Here is a 14,693-nt window from a genome sequence, read left to right on the forward strand (position 1 = left end):
AGGAGTGGGAAGTCTGGGTCATATGGTAGCTCTGTATTCAGATTTCTGAGGTATCTCCATATTGCCTTGCACAGTGGCTGCAACAGTTTATATTCCCACTAACAATGCATTAGGGGTACATTTTTCCCTACACCCTTGCCAACATTTATGTGTTGGTTTCTGTATTAGAGCCATTCTAACTGGAGTGAGATTAAATCTCATTGTGGTTTTGATTTGCATTTCCCTGATGGCTAGTGACCTGAGCATTTTTTCATGTGTTTGTTGGCCACTTGAATTTCCTCTCTTGAAAAATGCTTGTTCAAGTCTTTTACCCATTTAAAAAAAATTTATTTAAAGTAAACAAATTTCATGTATTTCCTAGTTACAGATTCAGGAACATAGTGATACTCCCCACCTTATCCTCCCTCCCACCCTTCTTCCTCCTTCCTTTCCTATTCCCATTCTTAATTTGTACAAAAAATATATTTTAAGTTAACTTTATACTCATAAGATTAACCCTAAGCAAAGAGTTCAACAAATAGTACGAAAAAAATGTTCCTCAACAGTAGAGACAAAGGCTGTTAAAAATCATCAAATCTCAAAATGTCAATTTCACTCCTATAGATTATCTGTTAGGTACTCTGTTAGTTACCACAGATCAGGAAATAGGTGGCATTTGTCTTTTGGGAACTGGCTTATTTCAGTAAGTATAATGGTTTCTAATTACAAACAACAGGATTTAATTTTTTACCACTGTATAGTATTCTATTATATATATGTATGTATATATATATCTGTATCTATATATCTATATCTATATCTATATCTATATCTATATCTATATCATCATTTCTTTATCCAGTCTTCAGTTGATGGACAAGTGGGTTGATTCCATATCTTAGCTATTGTGAATTGAACCACAATAAACGTGGGGACATAGATCACTCTTTCATATGCTGATTTCATTTCTTAACTGGATTGCTTTGTTGTTGTTGAGTTTCTTGAACTCTTTATAGATTCTGGATATTAAGCCTTTATTAGTTTCATAGTTTGAAAATATTTTATCCCATTATCGTCCTTGTCTCTTCAGTTTGCTGAGTTTTTCTTTTGCAGTGCAGAAGCTTGTCTATCTTGATCCATTTTGAGAGGATTTTTGTGTAAGGTGTAAGATATGGGTCTTGTTTCATATTGTTGCATGCATAGATCCAGTTTTCCCAACACCTTTATTGAAGAGACTGTCCTTTCTCCAGGGATTGTGTTTAGTTTCTTTGCCCAGAAACCATGCCAGCCAACTGCAAGGACAGTGATAAAACAGCAGGAGGTCCAGGCTCTTCAGCCCTACCTCCGAAAGCATCCCCAGCCCTGGCTACCCGAGCAGAGATCTGTCAGCATTGAGCTTGATGAGAAGGAGCTGGCTACACTAGCTGAGGAGATTGCCACAGCTGTAACTGCTTGAGAGAAGGGCCCGAAAAGCTTGCCCCTGCTTTGGCCCCAACAGCATCCAGTGTTGTCTGTGGCTGGGCAAAGAAATATGCTCACCACAGTTGTCCACCCTTATATCAACAATGTTCCATACTCAGTGATGATGTTGTTGCTGGGGACTCTCATCTCTGCCAGTTGAACACTCTCTATTTGTATGAGACAGATGAGTAAGGTACAGCCCCAGAGGCTATGTGGGAGGGCATGACTCTCCAGGAGATCTTCAACAAGTACCATGTCATCCATGCTGACATTTACTGCTGGTTTAATATCTCCTTTGATATTTTTGATTATACCACCACTCGACAACAGACCAGCACATCTTCCAGTGGTTGCTGTCATGAGATTTTGTATAACAAAATGCTGTGAAGCAATATGCAGTGTGAACACTGTGCCCAGCTCTTTGGCTGATTGCTTTGTACAGGCTGTACATCCCTTCTTTGGTTATGAAAAAGCCTAGAGTGACCAGTGTGACAAATGTGGCAAGCTCTTCTATACTGTTGAGCTCAAGAAGTCTCAGTGTAAAGTCGGCTAGTCAAACCTTGCGGTGAAGTCCTCCACGCACCTGTTCCTGCACCTTTTTAAGCTGGTAAAGTCACTGGGGGAGTGGTTGGGGAAGACATTGCCTGGCAATTATTGCATACCTAATGGCTAGTTTATTATTCATCATTGGTTTTAGGATGGTCTCAAGCCGCACTGCATAATCTGAGGCCTTAAATGGGGACTCCTGTAGCCTTAGAAAGTTTTGAGGATGATATATTCTACGTCTAGTTTTATACAACTATTGGCTACTTGCCTGTTACAGCCCACTCACAGACTAGTGGGAGAAACTGTAGCAGAACCCAGAGCAAGTAGACATTTATCAGTTCATGGCCAAAGACAATGTTCCTTTCCATGGCTTAATCTTTCCTTGTTTAGCACTAAGAGCTGAGGACAACTATATCCAGGTAAAAAGAGTACTTGAACGACAAGGATGGGAAATTTTATAACAGCCAAGGGTGTAGGAGTGTTTGGGGACATGGCCCAGGATACAGGGATCACTACTGATATCTAGTGCTTCTAACTGCATTATATTCAGTCTGAGGGCCAGGACAGTGCTTTCTGCTAGACAGGCAGGCTGCTCAAGAATAACAGCCTGCTTAACAATCTGGACAACTTCATAAACATATCTGTGATGTTTGTTTCCAAGTTTTTTGGGAGATATGTACATGAGATGGTGCTTACCCCACATAATCAGTGCTTGTTGACCCATGTCACCCTGGAGGTCCAGAACTATCACCAGCTTCTGCAGGAAGGCTCAAATCTGGGATGCCTTACACAGTGTCCTCACTATATATCAACATGGCAACTAAAACTTTCAGGTAAATGATCCAAGGAAGTTTTCCGGCAAGATGGCGGAATAGGAAGGGAGCACAATGATAGTCTGGGGAGAGATAGTTTAATAAAAGTGGAGATACTGCAGGTTCAAGGAAGAGTAGGGGAGGAAACAGCAGAAGAAACTCTTCCGGAACGCGTGACTCACAGCGGACCTGCGTGGAGAGCGTGGGAGCCCACAGTTCGGGACATCAGCGGCAGACTCAACACACCAGCGCTGGAACGCGAGGTGAGCCGAACCTCAATAGCCCGAGACACCGGCAGGCAAGCGGAGAGAGGAGACTAGAGGGAACGACCCCCGGTGGGGGAAGTTCACAAGGCTAACTGGAAGAGAGAGAGAGAGAGAGAAAAAAGGGTGACTAGTACGGACACGGGTTTCTCTCTCTCCGCTCACCTCTCAAGGGCGAGCAAGACAAAGAGCAGGCGCCATCTTGGACATACGTCATAAGCAGAGCGACCTCAGGTCTGCACCGGCCCTGAGCCTAGCAGAAAAACCTGACTCTGGGCGGGGCGAATTAACAGGAGATTAGGAGCTAGTAAATTTGTGGTGCTACTGAACTGAGACTGTGAAAAAAGAGACGGTGGGGGAGAGAACTCACGGAATTCACGTGAGCACTCTCCAGAGACGCTACAATTCCGTAACTTTGGCAACCCAGTGGGAGGCTGAAGGAGAATTTGAGCCCACTCTGAGGGCAGAACAGATTCCCTGTGGGGATCTTGGGAAAGAGCTTCCGATCTCTGGCTCCTGTGGGTATATCATTTGCCTGCTAACTACCTCCAACTTCGTTCAGCTGTGCGGAATTACTTCCCTTTTGAATCAAAAAAAAAAAAGAGAGAGAGAGAGATTTACCACGCCTAACCTGGGAGTGTCACCTTTGGCACACCAAACAGAGCTCTCAGGCCACACCCATCTCAAGCCCTAAGGCTCCATCAAAAACAGATAGTCCACTTAATCTAGAGTCATAGTATAACAAGAAAAAGCACCACAGTGAAGAAACCAAATATCTCCAATATGCCAAATAACAAACGCAAAAACCGAGGTAATAAAAACAAGGAAGTCACTATGACGCCCTCAAATGAAAAAGACACCCCAATTCAAGATTATGAAGATGATGACATAGAAGAAATGCAAGAAGCAGATCTCAAAAAATTGATAAGAACATTAAGAAGTTCTCAAAAACAAATTCTGGAACTACACAAATCCTTAATGGACAAGATAGAAAATCTCTCTCGTGAAAATGAAATATTAAGGAGGAATCAAAATGAAACGAAACAACTAGTTCAACAGGAAACTGTGATAGTGACTGAAGTGAAGAATTCAATAGATCAAATGAAAAACACAATAGAGAGCCTTACAAACAGAATGGGTGAAGCAGAAGAGAGAATATCGGACTTAGAAGACAGAGAACAGGAAAGGATACAGTCAGACCAAAGAAAAGAAGAGGAAATTAGAAATCTGAAACATATTGTCGGGAATCTTCAGGATACTATTAAAAAACCCAACATTCGGGTTCTAGGAGTTCCTGAAGGCATGGAGAGGGAGAAAGGATTAGAAGGCCTTTTTAGTGAGATATTAGCAGAAAATTTCCCAGGTTTGGAGAAGGACAGAGAAATCCTAGTACAGGAAGCCCACAGAACCCCTAATAAACACGACCAAAAGAGATCCTCACCACGACACGTTGTAATTAAACTCTCCACAGTGAAACATAAAGAAAAGATCCTAAAATGTGCAAGAGAGAAACGTCAGATTACTCTCAGAGGATCTCCAATCAGACTCACAGCTGACTTCTCATCAGAAACTCTAAAAGCTAGGAGGGAATGGCGAGATATAGCCCAGGTACTAAGAGAGAACAACTGCCAGCCCAGAATATTATATCCTGCAAAGCTATCATTTGTGAATGAAGGTGAAATAAAGACTTTTCATTGCAAACAGAAATTGAAAGAATTTGTTGCCACTCGTCCAGCCCTGCAAAAGATGCTTAAAGATGTGTTACACACAGAAACACAGAAACACGGTCATCAATATGAAAGAAGGTAAAGGAAGGAAACCAAGGAAGGAAACCTCACAGCAAAAGATCACAGGGAATTCAAAGCATATATTAGAACTTATCTTTGGCAAATGGCAGGGCAAAGTTACCACTTATCATTAGTCACTTTGAACGTGAATGGCCTGAACTGTCCAGTTAAAAGACACCGATTGGCTGATTGGGTTAAGGAACAAAACCCATCTATTTGCTGCTTACAAGAAACACATCTTTCCAACAAAGATCCATACAGACTGAAAGTGAAAGGCTGGAAAAAGATATACCATGCCAACAGAAATGAAAAAAGAGCGGGCATAGCCATCTTAATATCGGACAACATAAACTTTACCACAAAAACTGTTAAGAGAGACAAAGAGGGACACTATATCATGATTAAGGGATCACTTCAACAGGAAGATATAACAATTATCAATGTATATGCACCTAACTACAGGGCACCAGTTTATCTAAAAGATTTATTAACAGACTTAAAGGGAGACTTAGACCCCAATACAGTAGTACTGGGGGACTTCAATACTCCACTCTCAGAAATAGACAGATCATCCGGTCAGAAGATCAACAAGGATACAGTAGATTTAAATGACACTATAGCCCAAATGGATCTAACAGATATATACAGAACTTTCAATCCTACAGCTAAAGATTTTACATTCTTCTCAGCAGTACATGGAAGCTTCTCTAGGATTGACCACATACTGGGCCATAAAGCGAGTCTCAGCAAATTCAAAAGAATTAGAATCATACCATGCAGCTTCTCAGACCATAAAGGAATGAAGTTGGAAATTACCAACTCAGGAATCCCTAGAGCATACGCAAACACATGGAGATTGAACAACATGCTCCTGAATCAACAATGGGTCATAGAAGAAATCAAAAGAGAAATCAAAAACTTTCTGGAGGTAAATGAGGATAACAGCACAACATACCAAAACTTATGGGACACAGCAAAAGCAGTGTTAAGAGGAAAGTTTATATCAATAGGTGCCTACATCAAGAAATTGGAAAGACACCAAATAGATGAGCTTTCAATTCACCTCAAGGATCTAGAAAACCTACAGCAAATCAGACCCAAATCTAATAGGAGAAGAGAAATAATTAAAATCAGAGAAGAAATCAACAGGATTGAATCAAGAAAAACATTACAAAAAATCAGCCAAACGAAGAGATGGTTTTTTGAAAAAATAAACAAAATTGACACCCCATTGGCCCAACTAACTAAAAAAAGAAGAGAAAAGACCCAAATCAATAAAATCAGAGATGAAAAAGGAAATGTAACAACAGACACCACAGAAATAAAAAGAATCATCAGAAATTACTACAAGGACTTGTATGCCAGCAAACAGGGAAACCTATCAGAAATGGATAGATTCCTGGACACATGCAACCTGCCTAAATTGAACCAGGAAGACATCGAAAACCTAAACAGACCCATAACTGAGACAGAAATTGAAACAGTAATAAAGGCCCTCCCAACAAAGAAAAGCCCAGGACCAGATGGATTCACTGCTGAATTCTACCAGATGTTTAAAGAAGAACTAACTCCAATTCTTCTCAAACTATTCAGAACAATCGAAGAAGAGGGAGTCCTCCCAAATTCTTTCTATGAAGCCAGCATCACCTTAATTCCTAAGCCGGAAAAAGATGCAGCACTGAAAGAGAATTACAGACCAATATCCCTGATGAACATAGATGCAAAAATCCTCAATAAAATTCTCGCCAATAGAATGCAACAACACATCAGAAAGATCATCCACCCAGACCAAGTGGGATTCATCCCTGGTATGCAGGGATGGTTTAATGTGCGCAAGACAATCAATGTGATACACCACATTAACAGACTGCAGAAGAAAAACCATATGATTATCTCAATAGATGCCGAGAAAGCATTTGATAAAATACAACACCCGTTCATGATGAAAACTCTAAGCAAACTGGGTTTGGAAGGAACATTCCTCAATACAATCAAAGCAATCTATGAAAAACCCACAGCCAACATCCTATTGAATGGGGAAAAGTTGGAAGCATTTCCACTGAGATCTGGAACCAGACAGGGATGCCCACTCTCACCACTGCTATTCAATATAGTTCTGGAGGTTCTAGCCAGAGCTATTAGGCAAGAAAAAGAAATTAAAGGGATACAAATTGGGAAGGAAGAGCTCAAACTATCCCTCTTTGCAGATGACATGATTCTTTATTTAGAGGACCCAAAGAACTCTACTAAGAGACTATTGGAACTCATAGAAGAGTTTGGCAAAGTAGCAGGGTATAAAATCAATGCACAAAAATCCACAGCCTTTGTATACACAGACAATGCCATGGCTGAGGAAGAACTTCTAAGATCAATCCCATTCACAATAGCTACAAAAACAATCAAATACCTTGGAATAAACTTAACCAAAGACGTTAAAGATCTCTACGATGAAAACTACAAAACCTTAAAGAAAGAAATAGAAGAGGATACCAAGAAATGGAAAAATCTTCCATGCTCATGGATTGGAAGAATCAATATCATCAAAATGTCCATTCTCCCAAAAGCAATTTACAGATTCAATGCAATACCAATCAAGATACCGAAGACCTTCTTCTCAGATCTGGAAAAAATGATGCTGAAATTTATATGGAGGCACAAGAGACCTCGAATAGCTAAAGCAATCTTGTACAACACAAACAAAGCCGGAGGCATCACAATACCAGATTTCAGGACATACTACAGGGCAGTTGTAATTAAAACAGCATGGTACTGGTACAGAAACAGATGGATAGACCAATGGAACAGAATTGAAACACCAGAAATCAACCCAAACATCTACAGCCAACTTATATTTGATCAAGGATCTAAAACTAATTCCTGGAGCAAGGACAGTCTATTCAATAAATGGTGCTGGGAAAATTGGATTTCCACGTGCAGAATCATGAAGCAAGACCCCTACCTTACACCTTACACAAAAATCCACTCCACATGGATTAAAAACCTAAATCTACGACCTGACACCATCAAGTTACTAGAGAACATTGGAGAAACCCTTCAAGATATTGGCACAGGCAAAGAATTTCTGGAAAAGACCCGGGAGAAACAGGCAGTCAAAGCCAAAATCAACTATTGGGATTGCATCAAATTGAGAAGTTTCTGTACTGCAAAAGAAACAGTGAGGAGAGTGAAAAGACAACCGACAGAATGGGAAAAAATATTTGCAAACTATGCAACAGACAAAGGGTTAATAACCAGAATCTACAAAGAGATCAAGAAACTCCACAAAAACAAAACCAACAACCCACTTAAGAGATGGGCCAAGGACCTCAATAGACATTTTTCAAAAGAGGAAATCCAAATGGCCAACAGGCACATGAAAAAATGTTCAAGGTCATTAGCAATCAGGGAAATGCAAATCAAAAGCACAATGAGGTTTCACCTCACCCCGGTTAGAATGGTTCACATGCAGAAATCTACCAACAACAGATGCTGGCGAGGATGTGGGGAAAAAGGGACACTAACCCACTGTTGGTGGGAATGCAAACTGGTCAAGCCACTATGGAAGTCAGTCTGGAGATTCCTCAGAAACCTGAAGATAACCCTACCGTTCGACCCAGCCATCCCACTCCTTGGAATTTACCCAAAGGAATTTAAATTGGCAAACAAAAAAGAGGTCTGCACCCTAATGTTTATTGCAGCTCAATTCACAATAGCTAAGACCTGGAACCAACCTAAATGCCCATCAACGATAGACTGGATAAAGAAATTATGGGATATGTACTCTTTAGAATACTATACCGCAGTAAGAAACAACGAAATCCAGTCATTTGCAACAAAATGGAGGAATCTGGAACACATCATGCTGAGTGAAATAAGCCAGTCCCAGAGGGACAAATACCATATGTTCTCCCTGATCGGTGACGACTGACTGAACACCAAGAGGGAAACCTGTTGGAGTGAGGTGGACACTATGGGAAATGGTGGCTTGATCAGCATAGCCCTGACTGTTAATGAACAACTAAATACATTATCCCTCTTAGTAGTTTTTTTATCTGTTCTACTTAATATGACTGGTTTAGATCTGTAATTGATGCACAGTTATTCTTAAGTGTTGAAAATTAACTGAAATGTGATCCCTGTTGAACATGGTGGTGGGAATGGGAGAGGGAAGAGATGTATAATTTGGGACATGCTCAGGCTGACTTGCCCCAAGTGGTGGAGTTGGAAGCATACCAGGGGATTCCAATTCAATCCCATCGAGGTGGCATGTACCAATGCCATCTCACTGTTCCAGGTGATCAGTTTCAGTTCACAGTTGGTCATGGTGAAGGGACTGGGAGTCAAAGGGAGCACATAGACAAGTCTAGTACCTGCTAACGCTAACTGATGGAGTAAATAAAGGGGAGAGTGATCCAACATGGGAAGTGAGAATCTCAGCAGACTCATAGAATGGCAGATGTCCTAAATAGCACTCTGGCCTCAGAATCAGCCCTAAAGGCATTCGGAGCTGGCTGAAAAGCTCATGAGAGTATTTCAGGCATGGAAAGCCAAGACACTCTGGCAGAAGATCTCTGCGAGTGAGATCCCAGTGGAAAGAACAGGCCATCAAAGAAGGAGGTACCTTTCTCTGAAGGGAGGAGAGAACCTCCACTTTGACTATGAGCTTGTCTAAACAAGATAAGAATCGGAGAACTCAGAGGGCTTCCATAGCCTTGGAAACTCATGACTGGAGCATAGGGAGATTACTGATGCCATAGACAGGAGTGTCAATTGGTAAAGTCAACAACAGGAGTCACTGTGCACTTACTCCTCATGTAGGATCTCTATCCTTAATGTGCTGTACATTGAGATTTAATGCTATAACGAGTACTCAAACAATATATTTCACTTTGTGTTTCTATGGGGGTGCAAACTGTTGAAATCCTTACTTAATGCATACTAAACTGATCCTCTGTTAAAAAAAAAAAAAAAAGAAATTATCAATTCCCAACTTGACTCTCACTGGGATTAAACATGACAATAGGTCTGCTCTGATTTCATCATCATTTTAAAAAATCATCTATTAGCCGGCGCCGTGGCTCAATAGGCTAATCCTCCACCTTGCGGCGCCGGCACACCGGGTTCTAGTCCCGGTCGGGGCACCGGATTCTGTCCCGGTTGCCCCTCTTCCAGGCCAGCTCTCTGCTATGGCCAGGGAGTGCAGTGGAGGATGGCCCTGGTGCTTCGGCCCTGCACCCCATGGGAGACCAGGAAAAGCACCTGGATCCTGGCTCCTGCCATCGGATCAGCGCGGTGCGCCGGCTGCAGCGGCGGCCATTGGAGGGTGAACCAACGGCAAAGGAAGACCTTTCTCTGTCTCTCTCTCTCACTGTCCACTCTGCCTATCAAAAAAAAAAATCATCTATTATTTTTCACTTTATGTTTCTGTGTGGGAGCAAACTGTTGAAATCCATACTTAATGTATACTAAGCTGATCTTCTGTATATTAAGATAATCGAAAATGAATCTTGATGTGAATGGAAGGGGAGAGGGAGTGGGAAAGGGGAGGGTTGTGGGTGGGAGGGACGGTATGGGGGGAAAGCCATTGTAATCCATAAGTCGTACTTTGGAAATTTATATGCATTAAATAAAAGTTAAAAAAAAATGATCCAAGGAAGAAGATTAAAGACAGTGAGGCTGACAGCAAGCTGACAGTCACAATGACAAACTTGGCAGTGAATGTAGCTGCCTTACTGTTAATCATGCTATAGCCTTGCATGCCCATGGTTAATGCCACCATCCAGACCCAGTTGCAGCTTCCACTTCCAGCCTGCAGTGTCCTGCTCACAAACCTCTTGTGTACCTTACCAACAGGACACCAGATTAGCACACTCAGTCCCTTTTTCCAAAATCTGGAAAATAACAAGATTGAAAGTTAGAGACAGCACTTTGGAGGGGGCCAGGCAAAAATGTCCTCTCAAACCAAATCAGCAGTTTTAAAGACTGTTAGAACAACTAGGCCACATCAAGGTGCAAATACTGATGGATGATGTAACAAAACACCGTAACACTGTCTGGGAACTGAAAGCACAAAAGCCAGACAAGAACCAGCCTGTTACAGAGGTGGCTAGAACTCTTGGATCTAAAGAAGTAGTTGGTTCTAAGCTGAAGAGAAACCCCTTGAAATTCCCAAAGGCAAGAAGAAAAAGTGAAGAGGGGCCAGCTCTGTGGCGTCAGCATCCCGCATGGGTGCTGGTTTGAGTTCTGGCTTCTCCAATTCTTATCCAGCTATCTGCTAATGGCCTGGAAAAGCAGTGGAAGAGGGCCCAAGTGCTTGGGCCCCTGAAACCACATGGGAGACCCAGAAGAAGCTCCTGGCTTCGGATCTTCCCAGTTCCGGTCATTGCAGCCATTTTGGGAGTGACACAGCAGATAGAAGTTCTCTCTCTCTCTCTCTCTCTCTCTCCCTCTGTGTGTGTGTGCTCTGTGTGTGTGTGTGTATGTCTGTAATTCTGCCTCTCAGTAAATAAATAAATCTTTAAAAAAAAAAAGTAAAGAGAAAAATTTGATTCACAGAAAGTCACTTTATGTCCAGCATTGTGGCATAGCTGGTAAGGTGGCTGACTGCAATGCTGGCATTCCACTTGGGTGCCAGTTCAAGTCCCAGATGTTCCACTTCTGATCCAGATATCAGCTAATTGCTAGGGAAAAGCAACGGAGAATGGCCCACATACATAGCCCCTGCCACCCACATGGGAGAACCAGATGAAGCTCCTCGATCCTGACTTTGGCCTGGCCCACCCCGGCCCAGCCCTGGCCGTTGCAGCCATCTGGGAACTGAACCAATAGATGGAAGATCACTGTATGCATGTGTGTCTCTCCCTCTGTAACTCTGGCCTTCACATAAATAAATGATCGTTTTAATACATATGGATTGTAATCAATAAGTCCACAATCCAGATATACAAAAATAGAGAGAGAAAGAAAAAGCAATTTAAGTGGGGTAACCAAGTGAGAAGACACCCTGAAAGAGTATCATTGACTATTGTACCTTAAGTCGCTGTAATGATCTTTGGACTTCCTCGGCTTGTAGAAATACTCACCCAAACTTCTGTCTTCATTTTCACATAGCGTTCTTTCTATGTACATTTCTGGGTCCCTATGTCCTCTATGACACATATTGGATTGTGGTCCACCCTTCTTCAGTGTTAACCTCATCTTGACTAATTACATTTTCAATGCCCCTATTTCTATGTAGGGTCAGATCCTCATGTACTTGGGCTAAGGACTTCAACATATGAAATTTATGAGAACATAATTCAAAATAGGTAAGTTCCCTGAAACTGTCTGAACCAGTTGTCTTCTCCAAAGCTAGCCTCCTCAGTGTTGAGACAATTTGTGACATTTACTCTATCTCATCTCCTACAAGCTCTTAATATCTAAGTTTTGTTTAGCAAATTTCTGAGTCCCAAGTACTTCAGCTTAGCTTTCACCTTCAACTTCATTTTATCCCTGGTGTCATACACTTGCAAAAGGCATCACCTTTCTTCTCTCCAGACATATTTCCTGAGAATTTTCCATGTGTTCAGCTCCCATCCACACATTATCCCTTTGGTCTTGCTCTCACTAAATTCCTTAGTAAATAACAATGTATTTCATCCAACTTGGTAGCAGTATTATCTCTAGCTGTAGATCGTGGGTTGTTATTAAATGAACTTTAGCCACCAACTTCATTATCTTAGTCTGGCGTCATAAGAAAGGATTCCTAGAGAAAGAAAATAGGAAGCAGTGGTAGTAAGTATGGATTCTCTTGATAATATATATGCAGTGGAGGAAAGGACTTGAGGTACAGGTTGTTGGATCAAAAGCAAGTACTAGATTTTTGTTGTTGTTTGAATATTATTTAGATTAGAATTTCAGGCCTGATTATATATCTAGGGAATTGACATGCCTAATTATAGATTTAGAGAGAAAAAAATATAATGGAGAGATAGAGAGAGAAAATGTGAGATAGAAAAAGTACAAACAGTTGAAACACATTCCTAAGAGAAGTGTCCTGATCCAAATATTTCCATGGAGGAGAAGAGGATAAAACGATAAAAGGAAAAGATACAGATAAGTGAATTGTTGTAATGCAGATAAAAAAAGTTATGAGAATTTTCATAGGCTGTATCTTAATCTTGATGTTTTCTAAACTAGTGGAAGAAGCTAACTATACATAGTCATTTCAGTGGGCTTGAGACCAATGAGGTAAAATTGATGGAGAAGATTTATGACTGCCTGTTTAGGGATTATGGTAATTAACCAAGAATGAGTTCAACAACTGCCAAGCAGCTGGGAGTGGGAAATCCAACCATGCTGAAGAGTATATATATATTTTTTAAAATTCTTTTTATTTATTTATTTGACAGGTAGAGTTATAGATGGTGAGAGAGAGAGGCAGAGAGAAAGATCTTCCTTCCATTGGTTCACTCCCCAAATGGTTGCTTCGGCCAGCGTTGTGCCGATCTGAAGCCAGGAGCCAGGTGTTCCCTCCCGGTCTCCCATGCGGGTGCAGGGGCCCAAGCACTTGGGCCATCCTCCACTGCCCTCCCAGGCCACAGCAGAGAGCTGGACTGGAAGAGGAGCAACTGGGACTAGAACCCGGCACCCATATGGGATGCCGGCGCCGCAGGCCGAGGATTAACCAAGTGAGCCACGGCGCGGGCCCCTGAAGAGTATGTATTTGTAGTGAATCTCATCACCCAGTTGCTCATTTCTCCATTAATGCCTTTCAATTCAGGCACAGGAACAGAAAAGAAAGATGATGGATCTTATCCATAGTTCGTGATTTGCAAAGAAGGACATAGAAGAATGGTAACTGATATTCTTATGAAAGCATCATTGAAACGGTTAATCACATGGTCTAGGCTGGGTATGACTTAAAGACAGAAGGTGACTGACAGCCTAGAAGAAAAAAGAGGTATTCAAGGGGTAGAGAAAATATAAGGGTGAAGAATCAGTAAAGTGCGAAGATGGGAATGGAATAAATTGGACAAATGGAAAACACTGATCAGAGAGAGGAATTAGAGTTGAAGATCTAGAAGGTGGATTAGCTTTGAGAGGTGGCAAACATGTCAGTGGTGTCTATACACAGTGAAGTGGAAGGGTATGTGTCCTTAAAGTTCTAAGGACCATAGGAGAAGAAACGTGGAGACAATTTATGAGGGAAGTGCTATGGCTAGGTATTTTAAGCTAAAATATAAAAAACTGAGTTGAACAAAGAGTGATAAAAGTAGACTTCAAAAGAAGCACAAGAACGGGGCCATCAAAGAAGGAGGTACCTTTCTCTGAAGGGAGGAGAGAACTTCCACTTTGACTATGACCCTGTCGGAATAAGATCGAAGTCGGCGAACTCAAAAGGCTTCCATTGCCTTGGCAACTCATGACTAGAGCCTAGGGAGATTACTGACGCCATAAACAAGAGTGTCAATTTGTTAAGTCAACAACAGGAGTCACTGTGTACTTACTTCTCATGTGGGATCTGTCCTTAGTGTGTTGTCCAATGTGAAGTAATGCTATAACTAGTACTGAAACAGTATTTTATACTTTGTGTTTCTGTGTGGGTGCAAACTGATGAAATCTTCACTTAATATATACTAAATCGATCTTCTGTATATAAAGATAATTGAAAATGAATCTTGATGTGAATGGAATGGGAGAGGGAGTGGGAGATGGGAGGGGTGTGAGTGGGAGGGAAATTATGGGGGGGAAAGCCAATGTAATCCATAAACTGTTCTTTGAAAATTTATATTTACTAAATAAAAAATAAATTAAAAAAATGAAAAAAAGAAAAAATAAAAATGAAAATAGTGAAAAAAAAGGAA

General features: G+C 41.4%; 1 protein-coding gene and 1 pseudogene across 6 annotated transcripts in view; both read left to right on the forward strand.

Moving 5' to 3' along the window:
* The window catches only part of KLF8 (KLF transcription factor 8), a 274,709-nt gene that overhangs the window by 176,157 nt on the left and 83,859 nt on the right, over nt 1-14,693 (forward strand). The window lies entirely within an intron of this gene.
* Nucleotides 1,151-11,173, forward strand: LOC127484801 (methionine--tRNA ligase, cytoplasmic pseudogene; annotated as a pseudogene).

This window comes from Oryctolagus cuniculus, chromosome X (genome assembly GCF_051225735.1).
Source record: "Oryctolagus cuniculus isolate XC-2025 breed Fujian yellow rabbit chromosome X, ASM5122573v1, whole genome shotgun sequence".
Taxonomy (NCBI): Eukaryota; Metazoa; Chordata; class Mammalia; order Lagomorpha; family Leporidae; genus Oryctolagus; species Oryctolagus cuniculus.